Consider the following 14,798-nt stretch of genomic DNA (forward strand, 5'->3'; position numbering starts at 1 on the left):
CTGGAGATATTTAAGAGTAGGTTAGATAAATGTCTATCAGGGATGGTCTAGACAATATTTGGTCCTGTCATGTGGGCAGGGGACTGGACTCTAATTACAGAGAGACTGAACAACAAGCTAGAGAGCACACGTTGTATGAACCTCTAGATTTCACCACGTCCCTCTCTCTTTCACACACACACACACACACACACACACACACACACACACCCAAATCTCATTCCAATCCCTAGGGGCACAGGAGTCACATCACACACCCCTATACTGTTTGAAAAGCCCCTACAAAAAAGGGATATTTACTCTAGTGTATGTCTCGGTCAGATAGATAGATAGATAGATAGATTAGATAGAGGGGGTGTATGAAGAAAGAAAGAAAGAAAGAAAGAAAGAAAGAAAGAAAGAAAGAAAGAAAGAAAGAAGGAGGCAAAGTGGACACTAATTAGAAACTGACTGAACAGCAGTAGCTAGAGATCGCACTTTGTATGAACTTCTATTCAAGTACGGTGGCGGGTGTGTGATGTTTATGCAAATCTCAGCTCCAGGTTCCCCCATAAAACGGCAAACCCTGGCTTCTCACATGCTCTTGGCTGCCAGAGACTGGATTTCCTTTGCTTGAGTCTCCTACTCGAAGATGAAATCTTTGTTATCTGCTCTGTGTTTGCTGTCCGTCTCGCCCTGTGAGTGTCTAGGGGAGGCGGTGGGGAAATGATCGCCGAGCCCTTGGAAAGGGTAGTTACGATTTAATTCTAATTCCCTTAGGTGTCCTGTCCGCTACGCAGCTGGTCCAGTCCGGCCCAGGAGCGGTGAAGCCCGGAGACACCCTCACACTGACCTGCGCTGTCTCTGGGACCTCCATTAGCAGCGATACTGCCTGGCATTGGATCCGACAGCCTCCCGGGACAGGGCTGGAGTGGATGGGATGGGTGTATCCGTATGGCGGGAGCACAGGCTACGACTCATCTCTCCAAGGCCGAACCACCATCTCTGCAGACACTGCCAAGAACCAGTTCTCCCTGCAGCTCCGCTCGCTGACAGCTGCAGACACCGCCACCTATTACTGCACCAGGCAGGCACACAGTGACACAGAGCAAAGCATTCGTACAAAAAGGGGAAGTAATTTCCACACACTCATTCAGGGCCCTTGGACAGCAATTTCTCCTGTAGTGGCTGAGGCACTGGGGATATTTACAGGAGGGAAAAGCAATAAATTGTGTTTACCCCCACCTTGTTCCCTGTAAAGAGAGACATGGAGAAGGACTCATTCCACCCCATAGCAGGAAAAAGTGACGAACACACACACACACACATACACAGACACACACATACACACACACACACACAGAGCCCTCATTCTGACAAAGACCAAAGCTGTATCTTCTCCTGATGCCCAGTTGCCTCCCCTTTAGTTAAGGCTGTTTCTCAGACAGGTGTCTAAAATCAGCCTTTCTTACCTTGAAGTTGAGGCTCTTTCCCCACCAGGCAACCTGTGGAACTCTTTGCCAGAGGATGTTGTGAAGGCCAAGACTACAACAGGGCTCAAAAAAGAACTAGAGAAGTTCATGGAGGATAGGACCATGAATGGCTATTAGCCGGGATGGGCAGGGGTCCCTAGCCTCTGTTTGCCAGAAGCTGGGAATGGGTAACAGGGGATGGATCACTTGGTGATTCCCTGTTCTGTTCTTTCCCTTTGGGTCACCTGGTATTCACCACTGTTGGAAGACAGGATACTGGGCTAGATGGACCTTTGGTCTGACCCAGTCTGGACTTTCTTATGTTCTCATGTTCACGCATTCCCGGAAAGTCTCATTTCTATTGACATTATTTGTATTTTAGGCCATTATTTCCCCAGCTCATTTTGCGGTGGCCACTGCTCCAATGCACAGACAACCATTGACTTCATTGGACTTTGGATCACAACTTAATACATGAAGAACATGTAAGACTCTCTCACTCAGCAGATAGGTCTGCCTAGCTAGAAGTATCTCTGCCAGTTTATCCCAACTGGGTGAAACTTACACGCAAATCCCTCTTCCAGTCCAGCCCTGTGGTCCCACCTCCTACCCTCACACACCTCCACAGCCTGACATAGAATCAGAGAATATTAGGGTTGGAAGAGGCCTCAGGAGGTCATCTAGTCCAACCCCCTGCGCAAAGCAGGACCAATCCCCAGGCAGATTTTTGCCTCAGATCTGCTGGCAACGCTCCTATTAATGCAGCCCAATATGCAATTAGCCTTCTTGGCAACAAGGGCTCACTGTTGACTCATATTCAGCTTCTTGTCCACTGTAATCCCCAGGTCTTTTCCTGCAGAACTGCTGCTTAGCCACTCAGTCCTGAGTCTGTAGCAGTGCATGGGATTCTTCCATCCTAAGTGCACGACTCTGCACTTGTCCTTGTTGAACCTCATCCAATTTATTTTGGCCCAATCCTCCAATTTGTCTAGGTCACTCTGGACCCCACCCTACCCTCCAGGGTATCTACCTCTCCCCCCAGCTTAGTGTCATACGAAAACTTGCTGGGTGTGCAATCCACCCCATCATCCAGATCATTCATGAAGATGTTGAACAAAACCGGAACCAGGACCGACCCCTGGGGCACTCGGCTTGATACCGACTGCCAACTAGACATGGGTGCTGAGCTGAGCGCACGGTCTCTCTGTGGTGTAAAGGGGACACATCTGTTCCCAAGGGGACATTGCCATGTACTGAGTGCTCACCCCTGTCATTTCTTACACCCACCCTTGGAACCCGCATGCAAATCCCTGTAAGGATAAGGCCTGTGTCTGCCGCCATGTTGTCAGGCCTAAAGCCTGCGGCCTCCGTCTGCAGCCAGATTAACAGAGCAGCCGAGCATCAGCCATTAGTTGAGAAGCAGGAAGTCACATCCTCACATTCCATCTACATTCCATTAAACCAGTGTCAGATCCGGCTAGTAAGGAGGAGACCCGTCCCAATGGCCCCACGATCACCAGATACACAAACACATCTTAAGATAATTAAAGAAAACTTAATTTGATAGCATCTGTCTGTCAAGAAATCACTTATCAATGGCTGTGGTTGTGAAATCCTCATTTCTTTATTGTTTTGTCATTATGGTCCCTACGTCCCTATTGTTTATCTGTCTGGTTTCTGTCTGGTTCTTTAATAGTTTCTGTCTGTTACATAATTAATTTTGCTATGTGTAAATTAATTAAGGTGCTGGGGTAGGATTGGTTAAAGAATTTTGTTACACTATGTTAGGATTGCTTAGTACAATTTTAGTATAACGATTGGTTAAGGTGTAGCTAAAAAGAACCTGCAGTGTCTCTCCGTACCCAGTCCCTTCCCACTCGCAGCGCAGGAAAACCCAGGGGCAAATCCACATATTCTTGTGCCTCAGTCTCCACCCAGAACCCGAACTGCTCGTTTTGCCTGGACGTTTCCCTGCCTGCCTCTCTGTGGCTGTTCCTTTCCCTGGAGCCCCAAACATCCCCTGGGCCTCATCGCACCCTGCCAGGAGCAGCGCACCCACCCACACAAACTAGTACATAAGAACATAAGAACGGCCAAACTGGGTCAGACCAAAGGTCCATCCAGCCCAGTATCCTGTCGTCCAACAGTGGCCAACGCCAGGTGCCCCAGAGGGAATGAACAGAAGAGGGAATCATCCAGTGATCCATCCGCTGTCATTCACTCCCTTCCTCTGGCAGTTGGAAGTTTAGTTGGTCCCTGACCTTCTTGGCTAAAAGCCATTGATAGACCTATCCTCCTTTAATTCTTTTTTGAAACTAGTTATACATTTTACCTTCACGGCATCCTCTGGAAAGGAGTTCCACAGGTTGACTGTGCGTTGTGTGTCTGTTTAAAAAGCCCCCACGCAAAGCGTTCCATTTCCCACGTGTTCCTCATTCCTGTTACTGCAACCCCAGCCCAGAAACTGCATCTTCTACTCGGACCCGGTTCCCTCCCCTTTCCCCAAAGATCTTTGTGAGTCCGTGCTCCTAAAACCGGCATTTCCTCCTCCGTTAGATACTCCGAGGAGAGTCTCAGCGTCGGGACATCCATTCTCTGTATTGTCGGTGCAGTTTGCAGTATCCAGCGCTCCAGCGTCCCAGGAGGTTTATCCCCACTCGGAGATACCCACATGCCGGTCCCTGTGTGGGGGAAATGCTCACAGTTCCCTTGTGTCCTGTCATGTCATTTCCAGGTTTCCGGGGGGGGCGGGGGGGGCGGTGGTAAAGGAACTTTTAAATGTGAGTGGGGGTGTCATAACTATAAAGGGAAGGGTAACAGCTGTCCTGTGTACAGTACTATAAAATCCCTCCTGGCCAGGGAAACCAAAATCCTTTTCCCTGTAAAGGGTTAAGAAGCTCAGGTAACCTGGCTGGCATCTGACCTAAAGGACCAATAAGGGGACAAGATACTTTCAAATCTTGGGGCGGGGAAGGCTGTTGTTTGTGTTCTTTGTTTGTGAGTGTGTTCGTTCTCGGGACTGAGAGGGACCAGACATCAATCCAGGTTCTCCACATCTTTCTAAACAAGTCTCTCCTATTTCAAACTTGTAAGTAAATAGCCAGGCAAGGCGTGTTAGTTTTCTTTTGTTTTCTCAACTTGTAAATGTACCTTTTACTAGAGTGTTTATCTTTGTTTGCTGTACTTTGAACCTAAGACTAGAGGGGAGTCCTCTGAGCTCTTTAAGTTTGATTACCCTGTAAGGTTAATTTCCATACTGATTTTACAAAGATGATTTTTACCTTTTTCTTTAATTAAAAGCTTTCTTTTTAGAACCCGATTGATTTTTCCTTGTTTTAAGATCCAAGGGGTTTGGATCTTGATTCACCAGGAGTTGGTGGGAGGAAGGAGGGGGGATGGTTAATTTCTCCCTGTTGTAGATCCCAGGGGGGTTGGAACTGTATTCACCAGGAGTTGGTGGGAGGCAGGAGGGGGAATGGTTAATTTCTCCTTGTTTTAAAGTCCAAGGGGTTTGGATCTGTATTCACCAGGGAATTGGTGAAGGTTTTTCAAGAATACCCAGGGAAGGAAATTAGCCTTGAAATGGTGGCAGCGGAACCAGAGCTAAGCTGGTAGTTAAGCTTAGAAGTTTTCATGCAGGCCCCTACATTTGTACCCTAAAGTTCAAAGTGGGGATCCAGCCTTGACGGGGGATAAAGAATCTGAGCTCTCTTTTCGCAAACAAACCCTCTGTCATGGCCTTGATTTGAGCTTAAAACAACCCCAACTTTATACTCCCAAATGCCCAGTGCCAAGACACCACGGTGATGGGCGCCAGTCTCAGACCCCGGACAGCTGGAACCCGGGCAGTGATTAGGAGGTGTTCTCTAATGCTCTGCTCATCCCCCGGCCTGGCGCACAGCTAACGAGGGGAGACTGGCCAATGGGCGCTGGAGATCGCTCCTTGTTTCAGCTCCTTTTCAAGAGGGGTGGGGGAGGTTGGGGTGTTTTATGCAAATCTCAGGCCCCCGTTCCCCGTTTAAAGAGCAGCTCTTGGATTCTCACCGGGACCCGCCTGCTCAGGGCCTGACCCGCATCTTCATTGGTTTGCGTTTCACTTGAAGACCAGCATGAAATCTTTACTCGTCCTCGTGCTGTCACTGGCCGCTGCCCCGGGTGAGTGTCCAGGGGAGATTGGGGAGACAGGATCGACGCCTTGAAGCAGAATCGGGGCCTTAACACTCTGTTTTCCTTTCCCCAGGTGTCCTCTGCCAGGTGCAGCTGGTCCAGTCCGGCCCGGGGGCGGTGAAGCCTGGAGAGACCCTCACCCTGAGCTGCGCTGTCTCCGGTTTCTCCATCACTAGCAGCGGTTATGGTTGGAACTGGGTCCGGCTGCCTCCCGGCGAAGGCCTGCAGTGGCTCGGGTATATAGGCGCTAGCGGGGGCACAGGCTACACCCCGTCTCTCCAGAGCCGCCTGAGCTTCTCCAGAGACACGGCGAAAAACGCGCTCTCCCTGCAGCTGCGCTCGCTGACAGCTACGGACACCGCCACCTATTACTGCACCAGAGACACAGTGACACGGAGCAGAGCGGGACCGGTACAGAAAGGGGAAGCGGCTGATAAAGAGCAAAGTGAGGCCACAGTGACAAGGGTACTTGAGCCCCCACCCCCCACACTGCCCAGGAACACACACTGGCTAGAACAGGACAAACATCCCCAGAGATATTATCCAAACTGCTCCCAGAATCCTCCAGTCTCTCAGCACCCAGTTGACCTGTAGCTACCCCAGGAATCGTGTCCAGCTACAGCCAAAATACAGTGAGTGGTTTGTATTTCAGTGGCTCTAGGAACAGGCAGGGACCAATTCACGGATGTACAGAGTTAGGGTTACCATATTTCAGCAAGCAAAAAAGAGGACGGGAGGAGCCCCGCCCTAGCCCCGCCCCTGCCCCTCCCACTTCCCGCCCCCCCAGAACCCCCAACCCTCCCCCCGTTCCTTGTCCCCTGACTGCCCCCTCCTGGGACCCCTGCCCCTAACTGCCCCCCAGGACTCCACTCCCTATCGAAGCCTCCCTGCCTCTTGTCCCCTGACTGCCCCAACCCTTATCCACACCCCCACCCCCAGACAGACCCCTGGGACTCCCACGCCCCATCCAACCACTCCCCACCCCCTGACAGCCCCCCCCCAGAACTCCCAACCCATCTAAACCCCTCTGCTCCCTGTCCCCTGACTGCTCCGATCCCTCTCCGCACTGCTGCCCCCTGACAGCTCCCCCCCAGAACTCCCAGCCCATCTAAACCCCTCTGCTCCCTGTCCCCTGACTGCTCCGATCCCTCTCCCCACCCCTGCCCCCTGACAGCTCCCCCCCAGAACTCCCAGCCCCCCACCCCCCGCTCCTTGTCCCCTGACTGCCCCCTCCTGGGACCCCTGCTCCTAACTGCCCTCCAGAACCCCACCCCCTACCTAAGACTCCCTGTTCCTTGTCCCCTAACTGCCCCCTCCTAAGACCCCCCCAACTGCCCCCCAGGACCCTACCCCCTACCTGTACCCTGACTGCCCAAAACTTTCCCCACTCCCCCCAAAAAGCCCCCCCCCCGTTTCTTGACTGCCCCCTCCAGAACCTCCCTGCCCCTTCTCCTGCCCCCTGACCCCCTTACCCTGCTGCTCAGAACAGGGTGTTGGGCTCTGTGCGAGCCGAGCCGGACACGTGGCTGCGCTCCCCAGCACAACAAAACCCGGTCCCTGGCCCTGCACAGTGCTGCCGGACCGGGCTGCAGGGGAGAGCTGCCGGCTCAGAATGCAGGGCGGATCCGGCTCCTCTACAGCTGCTCCGGAGTCCAGCCCGGGACGTTCCTGCAGCCCTCCCAGCCGCTCGCTCTGCTCTGCTGGGGGAGGGGGGAAATCCCGGACATTTTGAGTGCTTTACAAATTCCCCCCGGACGCTATTTTTAGCACAAAAAGGAGGACATGTCCGGGTAAATCTGGACGAATGGTAACCCTACCGTCAGACACACCCGGGAGAGTCTCACGTCTCTGGACATCTCCTCTCTCTCGTTTCTATTGTTCAGCTCTACCCGGGGCGTTCGGCAGCAGGGAGCGAATGCCCTGGGCATGGGTGAAACCCCCAGTGTAGGGACCTGATCCACAGTCCATTGCTTCGTTGCTTGCCTTTGAAGGGCTCCAATGAACATGAATTGACTTTGGGCCACCACTGACAGGAAGGGGATGTGTGACTCTGCTTCCCACAGACAGCACTCCCTGCCTAGCGGTGTCCCTCCCTTTATACCCGCTGGGGAACCCGCATGCAAATCCCTGCCCCGGGACCTTCCTATTTAAATACAAACCCCTGAGTCGGGGAGTCTCAGCTTCTCCCCAGACACAGAACTGCCCGTTCCTGCCCGCTGAGGCGTTTCCCTTCTTTTATGAAAACTAGAATGAAATCTCTGTGGCTTTTCCTTTCCCTGTTATCGGCCCCGACCTGTGAGTGTGTTTTAGAGAGCGGGGAAATTAGGGACAGAGCCACAGATTCATTGCCTGACTAATTACTTCCATAAACCGTTTCCCTCTCCCAGGTGTCCTCTCTCAGGTGCAGCTGGTCGAGTCCGGCCCGGGCGTCATGAAGCCTGGACAGACCCTCACACTGACCTGCACTGTCTCCGGGGTCTCTATCACTGACAGCAGCTACCTGTGGTGCTGGGTCCGGCAGCCCCCCGGGAAAGGGCTGGAGTGGGTAGCACGTATATACCCACACGACGGGAGAAAGTGGTTTGCCGCGTCTCTCCAAAGCCGGACCACCATCTCTTCAGATACATCCAAGAACCAGTTCTCCCTGCAGCTGGCCTCCCTCGCAGCTGCAGACACCACCACGTATTACTGTGCCAGAGACACACAGGGACACAGAGCAAAGCGGGGCTGGTACAAAAAGGGGAAGCGGATTGTCTAGAGTCACTCGGGGCCCTGTCACACTCATGTCTCCATTAGAAGCGGGGTGAGACACTGGTCACAAGGAGGTTTAGGAGGTGGAAAGGGGGTAGGGAAAATTCCTTGTCTCGTAACTCAGCTCCTTGTAACACAGACACACAGAGATCCCATCTCACGACTCCCCCAAGGGAAATCAGGTCTCGTTCCCAGCAGCCATCACACAACCCTTCTTGGTACTAGCTACAGCACACAGCGCTGCATTTCCCCCTCCGGAGCTCAGGAAATCCCGGCGAGGTTCAAGTCAAGTTCGTTTAGCCCAATATCCTGTCTCTGAGCATGACTAGCCGGGGCTGCTTCACAGACCCCGCAGCTGAGGATGTGAGAGAATCCACCCTCCACATCGGGTCTCGCTCTGGTCTCTAACAGAGATTGGGTTAAACCAGCGACACCCAGACTGTGGCTCTCCAGCCGCAAGGGGCTTTCTAATGTGTCTCCTGCCGCCCTTTGCAGCACCTGGTGTGATTTAATTACGAGCCCATCCAAGTTATTAACCAATCAGGATGTGTTTACTATGTTATTAACCAATAAAGTTATCGACTTGCACTAAGTTATTAACTTACTGTGGGAATTTTATAGATATAGGTATACAGACATATAGATAGATAGATAGATATCTAAATATCATTATATCATATATAAATAATTGTGTACATATACTAAATATATATAGAGAGTGTGTCTATATGTATACATACACTCTAAATATTTTCCCTGACATTCACTCTACTGTGGCTCTTTGGGTAATACTCATGGATAATTTGGCTCCTGAACCCCTGAGGTCTGAGTATCACTGGTTTGAACCCTAAAGGACAAGGTTTAATATCCGTGCCAACCCCCTGCCCCCGCCCAGTGTGTGTCCCAGCCCCACTCCTGACCTACCACAATCACAGGCCTCCTTTGGAGACAGCCCAGAACTTTCCTGTCTCCCAACTTCCCTCCCTCCTGCTCCTGCCGTGAACGCTGTTGGCTTCCCTGAAAACTGCTTGGGAAAACCCAACCTTTCTCCCTCTCCCAGGACCCAGCCCCCTTTAGAATAATAGAATATCAGGGTTGGAAGGGACCTCAGGAAGTCATCTAGTCCAACCCCTGCTCAAAGCAGAACCAATCCCCAGACTGATTTTTTGCCCCAGATTCCTAAAATGGCTCTCTCAAGGATTGAACTCACAACCCTGGGTTTAGCAGGCCAATGCCCAAATCAGTGAGTTATCCCTCCCCCACTCCAAATCCCCCCTCCATTTACTAAATCATCTTGCTTCCCCTGCACTGGCTTCTCCTGTGTTTAGTGTGAACACCTGCCTGTTTCAAACCATGGGATTTATTTCCAAATTCTCTTTCCCACCTCGAGGGAATGACCTGCCCCCGACGCCGGAGTACAACACGCTGTAGATGGACTCCATGGAGTCAGGCTGGGGGGTTATCAAGAAACCTGCGGCATTTCGGAGCCAGAATCTCACTGGGTTTCACTGGCAGTTGGATGCCCAGCCCCCAACCGGGCTCTATTTTTCTCTGTCCCTTGTCACCCGAGTGTGTGAGTGACTCACAACCAGTCCTGGATTTTCCCCTCACACGTGAAGCAGGGAAGTGTCATTAGCCCCATTTTACAGAGGAGGAACTGAGGCCCTGACTCAGTAAGGCTGAGATTATCCAACCCGCCTAGGGGATTTGGGCCCCCACCGCCCACTGACACGAGTGGGAATTATGCACGCAGAGCCCCTAGGTGGAGTCACACAACGGCAACAGGGAGCCAGTCTCCTAGAGCCACAGGGGAATCACCAAAGGCTAATGTACAGCCCCGCTGAGCTGAGCGCAGGGTCTCTCTGGGTGTAGAGGGGACCCCTGTCCAAAGGGGACAGCGCCATGTACTGAGCGCTCACCCCATGCCAGCTCTTATACCCGCCCTGGGACCCCGCATGCAAATCCCTCCCCGGGGGTTCCTGTTAAATACCAACCGCTGGTTCTAGGAGCCTCAGTCTCTCCCCAGACACAGAACTGCCCGGTCCTGCCCCTGGGGAGTTTCCCTCACTGCGTGAAAAGGAGGATGAAATCTCTGCTGCTTTTCCTGTCGCTGTTCTCTGTCCCCTCCTGTGAGTGTTTAGTGAGAGCGAGACAATTAGCACCAGATCCACGGATTCTTTCCTGGCTAATTCTGTCCTTGCTTTGTTTCCCTCTCCCAGGTGTCCTGTCCCAGGTGCAGCTGGTCCAGACCGGCCCGGGAGCGGTGAAGCCGGGAGCGACCCTCAGTATCACCTGTAAAGTCTCTGGAGTCTCCGTCAGTGACCACTACTGGAGCTGGAACCGGCAGCCTGCTGGGAAAGGACTGGAGTGGATGGGGTTTATCCGGAATACAGCTAACGGGGGGACCACAGAGTACAATGCGGCTCTCAAACCTCGTGTCACCATCACCAGGGACACCTCGAAGGACGAAGTTTATCTCCAGCTCGGCTCTCTGACAGCTGCAGACACCAGCACCTATTACTGTGCCAGAGACACAGTGACACAGAGCAAAGCCGGGACTGGCACAAAAAGGGGAAGCGAATTTCTAATCAGCCGACATGAACATTCAATTAGTGCTGTAGGGGATGAGAGAGATGAGGCATTGCCGACAGTGGGATCTCAGGAGCCACCCACGTTTCTCCCCCTGCATCCTACCCTCCCAGCCCCTTCCACCAAGGGATTTTACACGCTCCGCTTCCCTGCGCTTCCCCCTGAAATGGGCACTGGGGACTCACTGAGACTGGGTGACGGTGACATTAATGGTGAGATACTCTGGGCCTCAATAGCAAAGCGTGCTCCGCGCCTGCCTCTCTGAGTGACATCAGCTGCAGCTGTGGGCGATTATCCACTCCTGGGAGTCAGGCTTCCTGTGATTCGCGTTGGGCCCTGAAATATTCAGTCTCCCAAACTCAGACACCGCTTTAGGAAATGTTGCCCCAGGGGAGCCAGTGTCAGAGGCGCTAAGCGGGCACTGCTCTGCCTGAAGTCAGTGAGAGCTGCCGGGGCCCAGCACCTCCAAAAATCAGCCTTCGAGCTGCAATGCATTATGGGAGGAGGGATAGATTTGGGGAAAGGCGCGGGACTGGGTTAAGAAGATTCGGGTTCAGTTCTGGTCTCTGCCAGACACTGCCTGAGAGAAAGTGGGTAACACAGCTCATCTCTCTCCCTGCCCAGTCCACATCTACAAACACCCCCCTCCCCACTCGGGCGTCACTCCCACATCCCAGCAGCGATACACGAGGCCTTTCCTTAGCAGCAGCTGCAGCTCTGGGTGTGGCCAGAGGGGGGCGCTGCTCCCAAGTACAATGGAATCCTACCGCAGCCAGGGCCAGGCAAGGAGCTGAGTCAATTATCCAGCAGCCTGTGTGTGGGACAGCCCATAATTCCCGGGGTCCTGTCATATCATCCCCTGTTTCCAGGGCTTCGGGGGGTGTGACAAGTCTTATCAATGTAGGGAAAGGACAAGGAATCAGACAGCCTTCTGAAAATTAAAGGCAATATCATGATATTGATTATCTCAAAGGAACAAAAACTTTATAATCACAATAACAAACAGGAGGTGCCCAAAACTATGGTGATGGGCATCAGTAAAAGAACCTAGTATAGTACATAGGACTGGCTATACAGCTTCAGAGCAATGGTCCATCTCGCCCAGTAGCCTCTCCTCCCACAGTGGCCAATGCCAGGTGCTTCAGAGGGAATGCACAGAACAGGGCAATTTATTGAGTGATCCATCCCCTGTTGTCCAGTCCCAGTTTCTAGCAGTGAGAGGTTTAGGGACATTAGGAGCAATGGGTTTTGTCCATGACTATCTTGGCTGATAGCCACCGATGCCCTCATCGGCATAACACAAGAACTCTGGGTCACCCAATGAAATTAATAGGCAGCATGTTTAAAACAAAGAAAAGGAAATATTTCTTCACACAACAGCACAGTCAACCTTTGGAACTCTTTGCCAGAGGACGTTGGGAAGGCCAAGACTACAACAGGGTTCACAAAATAACTAGATAAATTCATGGAGGATAGATCCATCAATGGCTATTAACCAGAATGGGCAGGGATGGTGTCCCTGGCCTCTGTTTGCCAGAAGCTGGGAATGCACGACAGGGGATGGATCACTTGATAATAACCTCTTCTGTTCATTCCCTCTGAGGCGCCTGGCACTGGCCACTGTCAGAAGACAGGATACTGGGCTAGATGGACCTTTGGTCTGACCCAGTGTCGCTGTTATATTCTCAAAGGATGTGTCACTATTTACAAAGGGAATTTTATAGATTCCATGACCAGAAGGAACCCTTGTGATCATCTAGTCTGACCTCCAGAATAACAAAAGGCCACCTATGGGAGCTAGGCCCCAGAAAACTCTGTGAAATCCATAGGATTTAGGCTCCTAACTCCTTTAGTTTCCTAGGAAAATCCCAGCCCAAAAGAAGAGTGAGTTGTTTGAAGCTGGTATTTATCAGACACCCACAGTGAAAAGCTGCTATGCAGGAGCCGATTATTTGAGAAGGAAAGTGCACAAAATGAAGTAGCTGTGGCTGGGATTCTCAAACGGACTAGGGGAGTTAGGTGCTCAAATCATGTTGAAATTGGTGGGGAGACAGAGTCCTAAACATCATTTAACCTTTTTTAAAGGAGGGAAACCTACCACTATATTACAACACAATCTTATAGGAAAATTTTATCTTTCACACCTCGTTGACCAAGACATTGCCTTGTTCTATAGCTCTCCCCCACCAAAAAAATCTCCTTTAAGGTTTAATCCAACATCCTCTAAAACTAAGATGAGTTTTTGTGTTGATTGCAATAAACTTTGGGTCGAGCCCTAGAGTCCTGTCTAGAGATTTGAGGTCGGAGAAGGCAACTGGTAATTTCTCCCTTCAGCAAAAGTATATTCAGGACCTAGCACACTTTGCTAGGCCCTGCACAAACACACAGACAAAGCCCCGTCAGAGCCTTAGGGCATGGCTGCACTTGCAAGTTATAGAGCATTAATGTAGCCCTGGGCACTCTAACTCACGACGCGTTCACACTGGCAAGGCACGTAGAGCGCCCTGACTCCGCGGCTACAGCGCTCATGGTTCTCCATCTCGGCAAGTGGAATAATGTTTGATGTGCCCCTGCTGGAGCACCACAGCGCCAGTGTGGACGCCCTGGTCTGTTAATGCGCTCTGATCGGCCTCCAGAAGTGTCCCACAATGCCTGTTCTAGCCACTCTGGTCATCACTTTGGACTCTACTGCCCTGCCCTCAGGTGACCAACCATCAGACCCGCCCTTTAAATTCGCTGGGAATTTTGAAAATCCCCTTCTTTTTGCTCAGCCAGGCGTGGAGTGCTCTCAGCAAATCTTTCCAGGTGACCATGCCTCCATGTGACAGTGAATCCCCAGACTGGAGCAATGGGGAGGTGCTGGACCTCATCAGTGTTTGGGGGGAGGAAGCTGTCCAGTCCCAGCTGAGCTCCAGCTGTAGGAATTACGATACCTTCAGGCAGATAACAAGGGACATGATGGAAAGGGGCCATGACCGGTTCACACGGCAGTGGAAGGTTAAAGTGAAGGGGCTGCGGAATGCCAGCCACAAGGCAAACAGCCACTCTGGTGCTGTCCCCGTAACCTGCGGTTTTTACAAAGAGCTGGATGCAATACTTGATGGCGACTCCACCTCCACTCCAAGTACCACCATGGACACTTCAGAGCCCAGTCCAATAAGGCAGGAGGAGGAGGAGGAGCATAGTGGGAATGAGGGTGCTGAGGAGGAGGAAGACACCCCAGCATCCCTAGATGCACGCAGCCAGGAGTTGTTCTCAAGCCAGGAGGAAGGTAGCCAGTTGCGGCGGCTGGTGCTTGGGGAAGGATAAACAACAGAGGAGGTTCCCAGTAAGCGGCTTTTATTTTGGGAAGGAAGTTATTCAGTGTGGGCTCTTGGGGCAAGGAGGGTTAGGGCTGCATGCATGCCTAGATGCGGAATAGGGCGTTGATGTGCTCTCTCACATCGCGGTAATCGGCCCCAGTGATCTCTTCAAAGGTCTCATCCAGAACTTGGGCCATGCGCTTGTGCAGGTTTTGTGGGAGAGCCACTGTGGTCCTTGTCCCAGTCAGGCTAACATGTCCGTGCCACTGTGCCGTGAGGGGTGGGGGGACCATTGCTGCACACAGGCAAGCTGCATATGGGCCAGGGCGGAAGCTGCATTGTAGTAGAAGATCCTCCCTTGCTTCCCAGGTCACCCTCAGCAGTGAGTTAACTTCCAGGACGAACTCCTGTGGAAAATGTGGGTACGGTGTTCAGTATAGGGGCCCCCTTCAGCTGTTGGTTCTCCCCAAGGCACAGAACCCCAGGGGACAGTATGGCCATGAAACAATCATTCCCCCTGGACTCTGTGCTTATTCAC

The sequence above is a fragment of the Chrysemys picta genome, chromosome 13 (genome assembly GCF_011386835.1).
Source record: "Chrysemys picta bellii isolate R12L10 chromosome 13, ASM1138683v2, whole genome shotgun sequence".
NCBI lineage: Eukaryota > Metazoa > Chordata > Testudines > Emydidae > Chrysemys > Chrysemys picta.